The sequence below is a fragment of the Alosa sapidissima genome, chromosome 1 (assembly GCF_018492685.1).
Source record: "Alosa sapidissima isolate fAloSap1 chromosome 1, fAloSap1.pri, whole genome shotgun sequence".
Taxonomy (NCBI): domain Eukaryota; kingdom Metazoa; phylum Chordata; class Actinopteri; order Clupeiformes; family Clupeidae; genus Alosa; species Alosa sapidissima.
Window position 1 is genome coordinate 51149488 of NC_055957.1, and position 14992 is coordinate 51164479.

The 14992-nt window shown below is 40.5% G+C and overlaps 1 pseudogene; it reads left to right on the top strand.

The window, feature by feature from the left end:
- Positions 1–587: 587 nt before the first annotated feature.
- On the top strand, positions 588–14576 carry LOC121707354 (annotated as a pseudogene).
- The last annotated feature ends 416 nt before the right edge of the window (positions 14577–14992 follow it).

Here is a 14992-nt window from a genome sequence, read left to right on the forward strand (position 1 = left end):
ATAAAGCTCCTTAAAATTAGCACGGAGGTCTGATGTGAATGACAGCTAGCTGAACCAATAAAACCACATAATTACCATTAGAATTAACTTAGCTTGGCTGTGCTGAGAATAAATCCCCATGGTAACTTATGTGCCATCTCTTTTGTAAAAACCAAGTCAAGGCTAAATTCATCCAGGATAACCTAAAAATCCCAGCTTAATCCCTCATCTAGGTTTTGTAAAATACCCCTCTGGTCACAAGTCTATTGCGAGTTGTATGTTATTTTAAGAGCGCATTGTCAACAGTCATATTGGTGGGTGCAGTGGCACTGGCAGGCGTAATCCTGTACGCACTGTGCATACCATTTTTTCACGGCTTTATTTGTGAAATCATTCAATAATAGCCTACAACAATAAAAAAAACTTGTCTGACAACTAGCCTATATTTATTGACTTATGTGCAATCTGAATATTCCGAATAAAACCGGAATATGGTGTGCATGGAAACCATAGACTATAAAATATGAAAATGTAGCATTGTCATGACATGATAACGATTGGCCTGTGGCGGTTTTCGGGTATGGCTTTGGCTGGTGCTTAAAAACACAATGTTTCATTATGTCTCATTCGAATTTTATGCCATCACAGTGATCGCCCCAGCAAAACTCTACGAGCTGGTCATCTACCGCCCTCCAGGCCAACTAGGTGACTTTATGGACGAACTTGACACTCTGCTGTCCTTCATCCCTGAGCATGACTGTCCGCTTCTTGTCCTCGGCGATATGAACATCCACTTACATGCCCCAGGCTCAGCGGACTTTTTGGCCGTGATCCACTCATTTGACCTCAAACTGGTTCAAAGCCCACCTACTCACAAAGCTGGCAGAGCTTGACTTGATCCGCACTCGGAACTGCAGCACAGACACACTCATGGTGATGCCTCTCCATCTTTCTGACCACTTCTTCATCCAGTTCAACGTCAGCCTGACAGAACTGCCTCCGGCTCCTCAGCCGATGGTCACGTTCCGCCGCAACATCCGGAACCTGTCTCCAACGCACTTTTCCTCTGTGGTTGCCACCGGTCTACCTCCACTCAACACCTTGTCCTCTCTGGAGGTTAATGAGGCCACAGACTCGCTCTGCTCCACACTGAGCTCGTGTCTAGACAAGCTGTGCCCTCTTACCACAAGGCCAGCTCGATCCAAACACTCTCATCCATGGCTAAATGATACCCTCCGATCGCAGTGCACCAAACTCAGAGCCGCAGAGAGGAAATGGCACAAATCCAAACTAACTGATGACCTCAAAAACTACCAGACACTCCTGACCTCCTTTCTCAGCCAGCATCACTGCTGCGAAGACAATTTTCTACAATGACAAAATCAACAGTGCTACAGACACTCGAAAACTTCTCAACTTTCAAAACGCTACTCAACCCTCAGCTGCCTCCTTCTCCATCCAGCCTTACTGCGGATACCCTTGCCTCATTTTTTACAAACAAAGTGGCGGCAATCAGCAGTCAATTCTCTACATGCCCACACAATGCATCTGACTCAGATACCGCACTCCTACAACCTCTAGGGCAGGGTTTTCAAACACCCGGCCCGTGTCCGGCCCAATTCCGGCCCGCGACGTATGTCAAAATAATAATGTAATCCGGCCCTTGAGACTTTTTAATTGCGACAAACAACGATACTGAATAAAATAAACGATAGTTCCAAGTACGGTGACAAATCTCATTTGTACTCTGCTCCACTATGTGCTAGACATCCAGAGCTTCATTCAAACCCATGACGTGAAGCGATGCAGGCCATAGTGTTGCATAAATTGAAGCAGAAATTAAGCAGAAATAGGCCTACACCAAATGTTGAAAAACGTTTACGTATGATGAAGTCTTAGGTAGGCTATGTTATTCACCTATTTTAAATCTGAAGGAGAATATCCTTTTGGAGATTATGATCGATCGTCTATTGAATGGAGGTGCGTCTGCGTGTATACAACGGTGTCCACTAAGCATACCATGCTTATTTCAACCCTCTGCCCAACATAGCTTGGAGGTTGCAGTGGTAATCGTGATGATAGTGTCCGTAATGGACGTGGTACAGACAGCAGGGCTAGTAGAAATAGGGCTCTAAACTACAAAGTCACCCGCAATATGATGCGAACTTCTGGGTACTCAGATTACCCGCGATAGGAACTGATTTGACCAGAATACTTATTGTAGGCCTTGTGGTTTAGAAACCATATACATCTTAGGTGTTGGTATACATCTTAGGTGTTTTCCTGTTAATTTGTTATGTGGGTAATATGAAAAAAGGAAAGTAAACCTGCTCAAATATGTTCATCCAGTATTTACTGAAAGGTGCATAATTTGAGGTGCTTGCCATCCAGTGGCAAATTAGATGGGTAAATGTATCCCCTTCATAAACTTCTGTTTTACTCAAAGATTTTTACATTTACAGTAGGACTTTATCTCTGACCACTTTCAAGCCATGGCCTTTTGAAATTTTGATATAAAAATCCAATGGTGTTGCTTTCTTAACCCTGGCGCCTATAGTTTGCCAGGTTTAAAAAAGTTATGAGAGGAAAATATTTTTATTTGGTGTGAAACACACACATACCTGTTTTTATGCTTTTCATTTGTTTTATAATTTGTATTAATATTTATTTTATTTATAAGCTAAGGTTGCTAGCACAGGTGTCTAAAACTAGATAAAAACACTTGCACTTTCTGTTTGCGGTTTTGTGTGGTATTTGAAAAAAAGAACATTGTATTTCCAGAAATAGCCGGCCCTCCAATCAGATGACATTGGCAGAATTGGCCCCCAGCTCATTTGAGTTTGAGACCCCTGCTCTAGGGGCTGCTGGAACATCTTTTTCAGCATTCACGCCTCTCTCTGAGAGTGAAGTATCTAGACTCCTGACATGTAGCCGTCCTACCACATGCTCGCTGGATCCTATACCTACGAGCCTACTTCAGTCCATCAGCCTGACCATCGCACCAGCTATCACACATGTGATCAATGCCTCACTAACCTCCGGCACATTTCCAACAGTGTTTAAAATGGCCCAGGTAACACAGTTACTGAAGAAAGCTTCTCTCAACCCTGCTCAAGTCGAGAACTACCGCCCTGTCTCACTCCTGCCTTTTCTATCCAAAGGCATTGAACGAGCAGTCTCCAAACAGGACTCTGACTTCCTCTCACAGAACAACTTTCTGGATCCAAATCAGTCTGGGTTCAAAAGCTGCCACTCTACCGAAACGGCTCTGCTGTCTGTAACAGAAGCCTTAAAAGAAGCCAGGACGACCGCTCGGTCATCAGTACTCATTCTGCTTGACTTGTCGGCTGCCTTTGACATGGTTAATCACCGCATCATTCTCTCTATACTCGCCAACATGGGAATCTCCAGTTCTGCTCTCTACTGGTTTGAATCCTACCTCATAGGACGCTCGTTTAACGCATCATGGCTTGGTCAGCTATCTGCACCTCACCATAGGGGTCCCCCAGGGCTCAGTGCTGGGCCCCCTTCTCTTTGCTATCTACACCACGTCCTTGGGACAGATTATCCGTTCGCATGGCTTCTCATACCACTTCTATGCAGACGACACACAGCTCTATCTCCTTTCCACCTGATGACCCCTTGGTTTTTAGCACGGATCTCGGATTGCCTCTCAGACATAGCTACATGGATGAAGGCACATCACCTCTAGCTGAACCTCTCAAAGACTGAACTGCTGGTCCTCCCAGCTAAACCTACCATACACCACGACATCAACATCAAATTTATTTGACTCCCTGTCTGTTTCACCTACCAGGACTGAAAGAAATCTAGGAGTTGTTCTCGACAACCAACTAACCTTCTCAGATCATGTTGCCTCAGTCGCCCGGTCATGCCGTTTCGCACTCTGCAACATATGGAAAATCAGGACTTACTTGACTCAAGATGCTACCCAACTTCTGGTTCAGGCAATAGTCATCTCACGACTCGACTACTGCAACGCCCTCCTGACAGGTCTCCAAGCCTGTGCAGTGAATCCCCTTCAGGTGATCCAGAATGCGGCGGCGCACCTGGTCTACAACCAACCCAAAAGGGCACATGTTACCCCGCTACTCATCCAGCTACACTGGCTACCTATGGCGGCCCGCATCAAATTCAAGGCTCTAACGCTTGCCTACAAAGTAGTCTCTGGTTCTGCTCCCGCCTACTTGAATGCACTCATACAGACATACGCTACCTCCAGGCCGCTGCGCTCCTCAGACGAACGACGTCTAGCTCTACCACCGGTACGCTCAGGCCAATCCAAACTTCTCATCTGTTGTTCCTTGTTGGTGGAACACACTGCCAGTTCCTACAAGGGCAGGGACATCCCTCTCCATTTTCAAAACACTCCTGAAGACCCAGCTCTTCAGAGAACATCTCCTCTCATAGCACCACTTACAACAAGTCTTGCCGATCCTAGCACTTAACAGCCGTCTTGAACTGACACGTAACTGTTAAAAACAGCAGTCACTGATGCACTTATTCTTACTGCACTTAAGCACTCTACCGATTTTTAAATTGTCCTAAAATTGTTGAGAATTTCTTTAAAACTTAAACTGTTAACCATGTTGTTAGTCGCTTTGGCTAAAATGCATCAGCCAAATGTAATGTAATGTAATGTATAACTGGACACACCTCGAAGGCCGTTATCCCGCTTATCACCCGGTTGCCACTGTAAAGCAAAGGAAACATGCGGTTCCGTTTAAAAAGAAGCTCACTAGTTCAGCTTGTTGTACAACTTTCGTTGGCCCTATAACAGCGATAGCATGGACAGTTAGCTTGTTTACAGTTGATTGTTGCGAAGCCTGCAACCAAAGATTCTAGAGCGCTGCAACCGTCGTCCTACTATGGTTGTTATAGTTACCATTCATTAGCATTGATATGGAACGGTATCCTGTTATTCAGAATTAATAGCCACCCCACCAGCCAATCAGAAAAGAGTATTTCTTCTCCGGGTGATAATAAAAAACAAAATGTAATTTCGAGGAAATTACCAGTGCATGAAAATATAAACATACTGTATATTAACATAAAATGCCTAACAAACTTTTATTTGGAAACAGTTGGCAGGAGTCATAGTTGATAACAACTGACAGTTGAAATGGCTGAACAGTTAAATAGTTAAATTATTAAATAGTGAATTATTGTAGTGAGGACATTTATTTTGAAACAGTTGTGGGCAGAGGAAATAGTAATCTTAAGAGAGCCAGATTGTATGCTTAAAGCCTGAGACAGAGTATATAGTTTAAAAGTTGAATGTAGATAGTGTAATGGATGTTGATAGACAGAAAGTTGAATGGATGTTGATAGGCAGATTGTTTAATGGATGTTGATGGATAGTTTAATGGGTGGATGAGTGAATGGTTTGAAGAGGATGAATGGATAGAAAGTTGGATGGAATGTGCCTTATATCCTTGTAGAATGGAGAGACACAGAGAGAGTTGGCCTAGTTAAGCAGAAAGCAGTTGATGCAGGTGCAATCAGTTTAACTGGCCCTTTGATGGCTCCTAATAGTGAGCAGCTGGAAGTTGATACAGGTGCAAATCAAGTTAATTAGTCCATTGTGATGTCATAGTGCTAATGCAAAGTCTATGGGGGAAAATAAGCTTGTTTTTTATTAATATCTCAAAAAGTATAAAGTTTACAAAAGTGAAAAATACATTCCCCACGTGTCCTTTTCAAGACCTACGTTACAAAGTTTAAACGTTAAACGGTTAAAGCTGAATTAGACGCAGAAGTTTGGTGGGAAGAAGAAGAAGAAGACTTCGGATAACAGAACAGTGCATTTTCATGCACTGTAACTAGAAAAGCATTTCCTGAAGGAAATACAGTGCATGAAAATGCAAAAATATGATGTAAAATATAGCTGCAAGCAGCAATGAGGGGGCCAAGCAGAATAGGCTGGAGTAGCCCTGGCGACAAGACAGAACTCAGCAGACTTCCACGATCAACACTTTCAACTAGTGTCACATCAAAACATAACTAATTTTGTAGGGCTGAAACAGGGCTGAGAAATGCCACTGCCTCCGCCAGCCAGCCTCCCACCTAATCACCTCTGCCCGTCCCACCCCGTCCTGCCCTGCCCCGCCCTTGCACGCACGATTAGAATGAACTGGATGGAACATGTTTTCATCAGTTTCACATCAAAAAAAAAAGATCGATAAAACACATCAGCAACTACAGATCAAAATGCAATATTGCTAATTGCAGCACCCCCTACAGGTCAAAGGTCACCGAAGTTTTCGAGCGTCCTCCTAATGGGGTCATGAATCCATGTAGTAAGTTTGGTTATGATACATGGCAGGGTTGCTGAGATATGAGCTCACTTCCTGTTTGACGGCTTCGCCGCAAATTTTGATTGGCTGTTACAGCCGAATGCTTCTGTTAATTGATCCAGAAAGCAATGCACTGATAAGGTATGGGCTGAAGATGGTCTCTGTCAATTTTTGTGAGGATCCGCTGAAATTTGTGACCTACGAAAACTTGTACGTGTTTTTGATTAAATCCAATATGGCTGCCGAATCAATTACGATGACATCCCAAGTTGGCTTGGGTCGGCCTAAGGACCTCCAACAGTATTACCAGACACCACTAGTGTGTTTTAATTATAAGCACAACAGCAGCTACAGGCCAAAAGGCATGTTTCTTTATTACAGCACCCCCTAGAGGTCAAAGGTCACCAGATTTCTTGAGCGTCCCCCTGATTGGGTCCTGAGTCCATGCAAGTTTGGTTATGATAGATTAATAGGTTGCTGAGATATGAGCTCACTTCCTGTGTGGCGGCTTTGCCGCAAGTTTTGATTGGCTGTTACGGGCAAAAGGTTTTAGTTCCGAAGACGAAAACGAGTATCTTTTGTGAGGCTTGGTCTGAAGATCATGTGTGTCAGGTTTGGTGTCGATTGGACAAAATTTGTGACCTGTGAAAACTTTTTAGTGTTTTTGATTAAATCCAAAATGGCGGAAAATCCATCATGGCGGAAAATGACGTCATAGAGTGCGTTGAACTCGGCTTGGTCCAAGGATTCCAACAATATCTCATTTTTGACAATCGGCCATACGGGTCAAAAGTTACGTGCGTGAACGCATGTCCAACTTGGTGAAATTATTCATGAGACTGTCCTCAATCAGTGTGCCAAATTACACAACTTTTCACCAGACGGTTCTATGGGCTGCCATAGACTCCAATGGCGGAGGAAAGATGTTAAATAATAATAATAAGAAATCATAGAAACACAATGGGTGCCTTCGCAGCTTCGCTGCTTGGCCCCCAAATATCATACAGAGTAAAAACAAACTATATTGGTTGCTAAGTAGATGAGGTTTAATATAGTTGGAATGACTGAACTAGGTAGATGAGGTTTAATATAGTTGGAATGACTGAACAGTTAAATAGGTGGATAGTTTAAAAGGTTAAATTATTTGCAAGGTAGATGAGGTTTAATAGTTGGAATGACTGAACTAGGTAGATGAGGTTTAATATAGCCTGGCCACCTGGCCTAGGATTCTAATTGCTTAATGGCAGTCTTAATAGAGCCATGTTGTATGCTTAAAGCCTGAGACAGAGTATATAGTTTAAAAAAATGTAGATAGTGTAATGGATGTTGATAGACAGAAAGTTGAATGGATGTTGATAGGCAGATTGTTTAATGGATGTTGATGGATAGTTTAATAGGTGGATGAGTGAATGGTTTGAAGAGGATGAATGGATAGAAAGTTGGATGAAATGTGCCTTATATCCTTGTAGAATGGAGAGACACAGAGAGAGTTGGCCTAGTTCAGCAGAAAGCAGTTGATACAGGTGCAATCAGTTGAACTGATTCTTTGATGGGGCCTAGATGAGCAGCTGGAAGTTGATACAGGTGCAAATCAAGTTAATTAGTCCATTGTGATGTCATCAGCCTAATGTTAAGTCTATGGGGATTTTATAAAAGTTAATAATTAATAGTTTAAAAAGTATAAAAGTTACAAAGATGAAAAATACAAAGCACCCATGTCCTAAGTAAGACCTACGCAACATAGTTTGAATGAAGTGTCTACGTTAAACGGTTGAAGCTGCATTAACTGCGTTAGAAGAAGAAAAATAATAACTAGAAAAGCATTTCCTGAAGGAAATACAGTGCATGAAAATGCAAAAATATGATGTAAAATATCATACAGAGTAAAAACAAACTATATTGGTTGCTAGGTAGATGATGTTTAATATAGTTGGAATGACTGAACAGTTAAATAAGTGGATAGTTTAAATGGTTAAATTATTTAGGTAGATAGTTGACGATAACTGACACTTGGAATGGCTCTAATGTTTGCTAGCAGTTATGCTAACTATGTTAACAAAGATAATAATGTTAACCAAGTAACTATAATAACTAGCATGCTAACAATGTTAAAATGCTAAGTATGCTAACCATGTGACTTAGCTAACTTAGCTAATCATTTTTAGCAGTTATGCTAACTGTGCTAACTAGCATGCTAACTATGTTAACATGCTAACTTAGCTAATCATTTTAAGTAGTTTTGCTAAAAATGCTAACTAGCACGCTAACATGCTAGCATGCTAACCATGTTACTTAGCTAACTAGCTACAGTGGGTAGGAGTCATAGTTGATGACAAGTAACAGTTACAAGGGCTGAACAGTTAAAAAGTTCAGTAGTTTAAAGGGTTAAATTGTTTAACAGTGAAATATTGTAGTGAGGACTTTTATTTTGAAACAGTTTTTGGCAGAGGAAGCAGTTGAACAGGATGTGTAGTCTTAATAGGGCCAGTTTGTATGCTTAAAGCCTGAGACTGGCAGTTGATGCAGGTGGCCGGAACACCTGCCATAGGATTCTAATTGCTTAACGGCTCTATTGTGATGTCATCAGCCCATGTTAAGTCTATGGGGAAATTTTGATTAGTTTTTAATTAATAGTTTAAAAAGTATAAAAGTTACAAAGATGAAAAATACATAGCACCCATGTCCTACGTAACATAGTTTGAATGAAGTTTCTATGTTAAACGGTTAAAGCTGCATTAAGTGCGTTAGAAGAAGAATAATAACTAGAAAACGCAATTCCAGGGAATTACCAGTGCATGAAAATGCAAAACATATGGTGTGAAATATATTGTTAAAACAGATTATGTGCTAATTGGCAACCAACATGATGAGGTTTAATATAGTTCAAATGACTGAACTAGGTAGATGAGGTTTAATGTAGTTGGAATGACTGAACTAGGTAGATGAGGTTTAATATAGTTGGAATGACTGAACAGTTAAATAGGTGGATAGTTTATATAGTTAAATGATTTGCTTGGTAGATAAGGTTTAATATAGTTGGAATGATTGAACGGTTAAATAGGTGGATAATTTAAATAGTTAAATTATTTAGGTAGATAATTGACGATAACTGACAGTTGGAATGGCCCTAATGTTTGCTAGCAGTTATGCTACTATGTTATCAAAGATAATAATAATAATGTTAACCAAGTTTTTTTGCTAAAAATGTTAATTAGCATGCTAACATGCTAGCATGCTAACTATGTTACTTAGCTAACTTAGCTAATCATTTTTAACAGTTTTGCTAAAAATGCTAACTAGCATGCTAACTATGCTAACCACGTTACTTAGCTAACTTAGCTAATCATTTTTAGCAGTTTTGCTAAAAATGCTAACTAGCATGCTAACTATGCTAACCATGTTACTTAGCTAATCATTTTTAACAGTTTTGCTAAAAATGCTAACATGCTAGCATGCTAACTATGCTAACTAGCTACAGTGGGTAGGAGTCATAGTTGATGATAAGTAACAGTTACAATGGCTGAACAGTTAAAAAGTTCAGTAGTTTAAAGGGTTAAATTGTTTAACAGTGAAATATTGTAGTGAGGACTTTTATTTTGAAACCGTTTTTGGGAGAGGAAGCAGTTGAACAGGATGTGTAGTCTTAATAGGGCCAGTTTGTATGCTTAAAGCCTAAGACTGGCAGTTGATCCAGGTGGCCCGAACACCTGCCATAGGATTCTAATTGCTTAACGGCTCTATTGTGATGTCATCAGCCCATGTTAAGTCTATGGGGAAATTTTGATTAGTTTTTAATTAATAGTTTAAAAAGTATAAAAGTTACAAAGATGAAAAATACATAGCACCCATGTCCTAAGTAAGACCTACGTAACATAGTTTGAATGAAGTTTCTACGTTAAACGGTTGAAGCTGCATTAAGTGCGTTAGAAGAAGAATAACTAGAAAAGCATTTCCTGAAGGAAATACAGTGCATGAAAATGCAAAAATATGATGTAAAATATCATACAGAGTAAAAACAAACTATATTGGTTGCTAAGTAGATGAGGTTTAATATAGTTGGAATGACTGAACAGTTAAATAGGTGGATAGTTTAAATGGTTAAATTATTTAGGTAGATAGTTGACGATAACTGACAGTTGGAATGGCTCTAATGTTTGCTAGCAGTTATGCCAACTATGTTAATAAAGATAATAATGTTAACAAAGTTACTATGCTAACTAGCATGTTAACCATGTTACTTAGCTAACTTAGCTAATCATTTTTAGCAGTTTTGCTAAAAATGGTAACTAGCATGCTAACATGTTAACCATGTGACTTAGCTAACTTAACTAATCATTTTAAGCAGTTTTGCTAAAAATGCTAATTAGCATGGTAACATGCTAGCATGCTAACTATGCTAACCATGTGACTTAGCTAACTTAGCTAATCATTTTTAGCAGTTTTGCTAAAAATGCTAACTAGCATGCTAACATGCTAGCATGCTAACCACGTTACTTAGCTAACTTAGCTAATCATTTTAAGCAGTTTTGCTAAAAATGCTAATTAGCATGCTAACTATGCTAGCATGCTAACTATGCTAACCATGTGACTTAGCTAACTTAGCTAATCATTTTTAGCAGTTTTGCTAAAAATGCTAACTAGCATGCTAACATGCTAGCATGCTAACCACGTTACTTAGCTAACTTAGCTAATCATTTTAAGCAGTTTTGCTAAAAATGCTAATTAGCATGCTAACTATGCTAGCATGCTAACTATGCTAACCATGCTACTTAGCTAACTAGCTACAGTGGGTAGGAGTCATAGTTCATGACAAGTAACAGTTACAATGGCTGAACAGTTAAAAAGTTCAGTAGTTTAAAGGGTTACATTGTTTAACAGTGAAATATTGTAGTGAGGACTTTTATTTTGAAACAGTTTTTGGCAGAGGAAGCAGTTGAACAGGATGTGTAGTCTTAATAGGGCCAGTTTGTATGCTTAAAGCCTGAGACTGGCAGTTGATCCAGGTGGCCCGAACACCTGCCATAGGATTCTAATTGCTTAACGGCTCTATTGTGATGTCATCAGCCCATGTTAAGTCTATGGGGAAATTTTGACTAGTTTTTAATTAATAGTTTAAAAAGTATAAAAGTTACAAAGCTGAAAAATACATAGCACCCATGTCCTAAGTAAGACCTACGTAACATAGTTTGAATAAAGTTTCTACGTTAAACGGTTGAAGCTGCATTAAACGCGTTAGAGGAAGAAGAATAAGAAGAAGCCTAGGAAGAACAGTACAGTGCATTTTCATGCACTGTAAAAAGCCTTGGAATAACAGTACAGTGCATTTTCATGCACTGTAATAAAATGCCTCGGAAGAACAGTACAGTGCATTTTCATGCACTGTAATAAGCAGAAGAAGAATAAGAAGCCTAGGAAGAACAGTACAGTGCATTTTCATGCACTGTAATAAGAAGCCTAGGAAGAACAGTACAGTGCATTTTCATGCACTGTAATAAGAAGAAGCCTAGGAAGAACAGTACAGTGCATTTTCATGCACTGTAATAAAATGCCTTGGAAGAACAGTACAGTGCATTTTCATGCACTGTAATAAGAAGAAGCCTAGGAAGAACAGTACAGTGCATTTTCATGCACTGTAATAAAATGCCTTGGAAGAACAGTACAGTGCATTTTCATGCACTGTAATAAGAAGAAGCCTAGGAAGAACAGTACAGTGCATTTTCATGCACTGTAATAAAATGCCTTGGAAGAACAGTACAGTGCATTTTCATGCACTGTAATAAGAAGAAGCCTAGGAAGAACAGTACAGTGCATTTTCATGCACTGTAATAAGAAGAAGCCTAGGAAGAACAGTAATAAGAAGACGCCTAGGAAGAACAGTACAGTGCATTTTCATGCACTGTAAAAAGCCTTGGAATAACAGTACAGTGCATTTTCATGCACTGTAATAATAATAACTAGAAAACGCAATTCCAGGGAATTACCAGTGCATGAAAATGCAAAACATATGGTGTGAAATATATTTTTAAAACAGATGATGTGCTAATTGGCAACCAACATAATGAGATGTAATATAGTTGGAATGACTGAACTAGGTAGATGAGGTTTAATATAGTTGGAATGACTGAACAGTTAAATAGGTGGATAGTTTAAAACATTAAATTATTTGCTAGGTAGATGAGGTTTAATATAGTTGGAATGACTGAACTAGGTAGATGATGTTTAATATAGTTGGAATGACTGAACAGTTAAATAGGTGGATAGTTTAAAACGTTAAATTATTTGCTAGGTAGATGAGGTTTAATATAGTTGGAATGACTGAACAGTTAAAAAGGTGGATCATTTAAATGGTTAAATTATTTAGGTAGATAATTGACGATAACTGACAGTTGGAATGGCTCTAATGTTTGCTAGCAGTTATGTTAACTATGTTAACAAAGATAATAACGCTAACCAAGTTACTTAACTTAGTTAACTTAGCTAATGTTTTCATTTTTAGTAGTTATGCTAATATGCTAACTATGCTAACATGTGACTTAGCTAACCTAGCTAATCATTTTTAGTAGCTATGCTAACTATACTAACTAGCATGTTAGCAATGCTAACTATGCCAACCATGTGACTTAGCTAACCTAGCTAATCATTTTTAGTAGCTATGCTAACTAGCATGCTAACAATGATAACATGTTAACTATGCTAACCATGTTACTTAGCTAACTTAGCTAATCATTTTTAACAGTTTTGCTAAAAATGCTAACTATGCTAACCATGCTAACTAACTACAGTGGGTAGGAGTCATAGTTGATGACCAGTAACAGTTACAATGGCTGAACAGTTAAAAAGTAGTTTAAAGGGTTAAATTGTTTAACAGTGAAATATTGTAGTGAGGACTTTTATTTTGAAACAGTTTTTGGCAGAGGAAGTAGTTGAACAGGGTGTGTAGTCTAAATAGTGCCAGTTTGTATGCTTAACCCGTTTACTGCCAACGGTGCATATATGCGCCCACAATGAGTGTGTTCTAGAATGCCAAGGGTGCATATGTGCGCCCAAGGAGCATCATCATTGCCGCGCTAACATGTAGCCAATTAAAACATCGTTACTGTGCTGTTGCTATGTTGATATGATAGTAAACATGTTCTAGACAGATCACGATTGGTTAATATTTCACAAATATGCTAATTACGTCATTCACAAACTTCAAGAAACAAATTAGCATCAGCTAAATATCAAGCTATCTAGCTAGCACACAGAGAGAGTTTGCGATTGCGGTACCGTGAATTTACGTCCATGGAGGAGAGTTTTAATTTCAACTGGGACAGTGACAGCGATGAGGAGTTTTTCGGATTTGGAGAGGAGGACTTGGAGGGGGTCCTGTGTGGTCCAGGGGAGGACGAGGAGGGAGTCGAAGAAGTTGGAGCGGCCGGCAACTTCACCGAGGCTGGTGACTTCACTGGCTGTGGTGAGGGAGACGCCCCGCGGGAGTGGCTAGATGTGACAGGCAAGACGGTGGCCACTGAGGGGGAGAGGAAGCGATCTGATGGGAGGATCCCTTTTGTACACACCAACCCACGACCTGGTCCGCAGAGAGTTTGGGATTGTAGTGATCCATACCTTTTTTTTAAAGCCTTTTTTAGCGATTGTGTCATTGATCTCATGGTGGCTGAGACAAACCGCTATGCTGAGGCGTTAGCTTCCACCGAGCTAGCGAGTCACTCTCGTTTACGTGACTATAAACCCACTGATCGCTCTGAAATGGAGGCGTTTTTGGCCATTCAGATCAGCATGGGTCTGACTAGAAAGCCTCAAATCGCTGATTACTGGAGCACCCAAAGTTCACTGGGCTTGACACCAAATTTCGCCCGTGTAATGACACGCAACCGCTTTCAGCTGTTGTCCTCCTTCATCCACTTCAATGACAACTCTCTGAGGTTGGAGAGAGGTCAGCCGGGTTATGATCCACTTTTTAAAATCCGCCCACTTATGGATCTAGTCCTGAAGAGTTTTCAGAGCGAGTACTACCCCCACGAACACCTCTCCATTGATGAATCCATGATTTCATTTCGTGGAAGGGTGTTTTTTCGTCAGTACGTGCCAAATAAAAGACACCGGTTTGGTCTGAAGAATTTTGTCCTATCAGACGCGACAAGTAATTACACGTACCTGTGGCACGTATACACTGGAGGGGCCTTCAACTACGATCGCTGTCTGGGTATTGGCCATAGTTCAGTTGTTGGCTTGCTAAGGGAAGCCAAGCTTTTGGAGAAGGGACAGTCTCTATACTGACAGCTACTACACCTCACCCGCTCTTTTCCAAGAGCTCCACCGGCAAAACACCGGCGCGTGTGGAACTGTTCGTGTGAACAGGAAAGGCATGCCCCCTCAACTCCATGGTCTGAAACTGCGGCCTTCAGACCCCCCTGTGTTTTTTGAAAAACGTCCACTTTTAACTGAGTCTTTTCGTGATGCTGGCACAGTCACCGTCCTCTCCACAGTGCACGACAATCTCGTTATCACCAAACGAGTGCGTAGCAAGGGGCCTGATGGCTACAGAACTTTGCGCAAGCCAAAGAGCGTGGAGGACTACAACCGCTTCATGGGAGGGGTAGATCGCGGAGACCAGCTATGCTCCTATTACAGCTACCAACACCGTGCAATGAAGTGGTACCATCGGTTGTTCCATCATATCCGAGAGGTCGCAC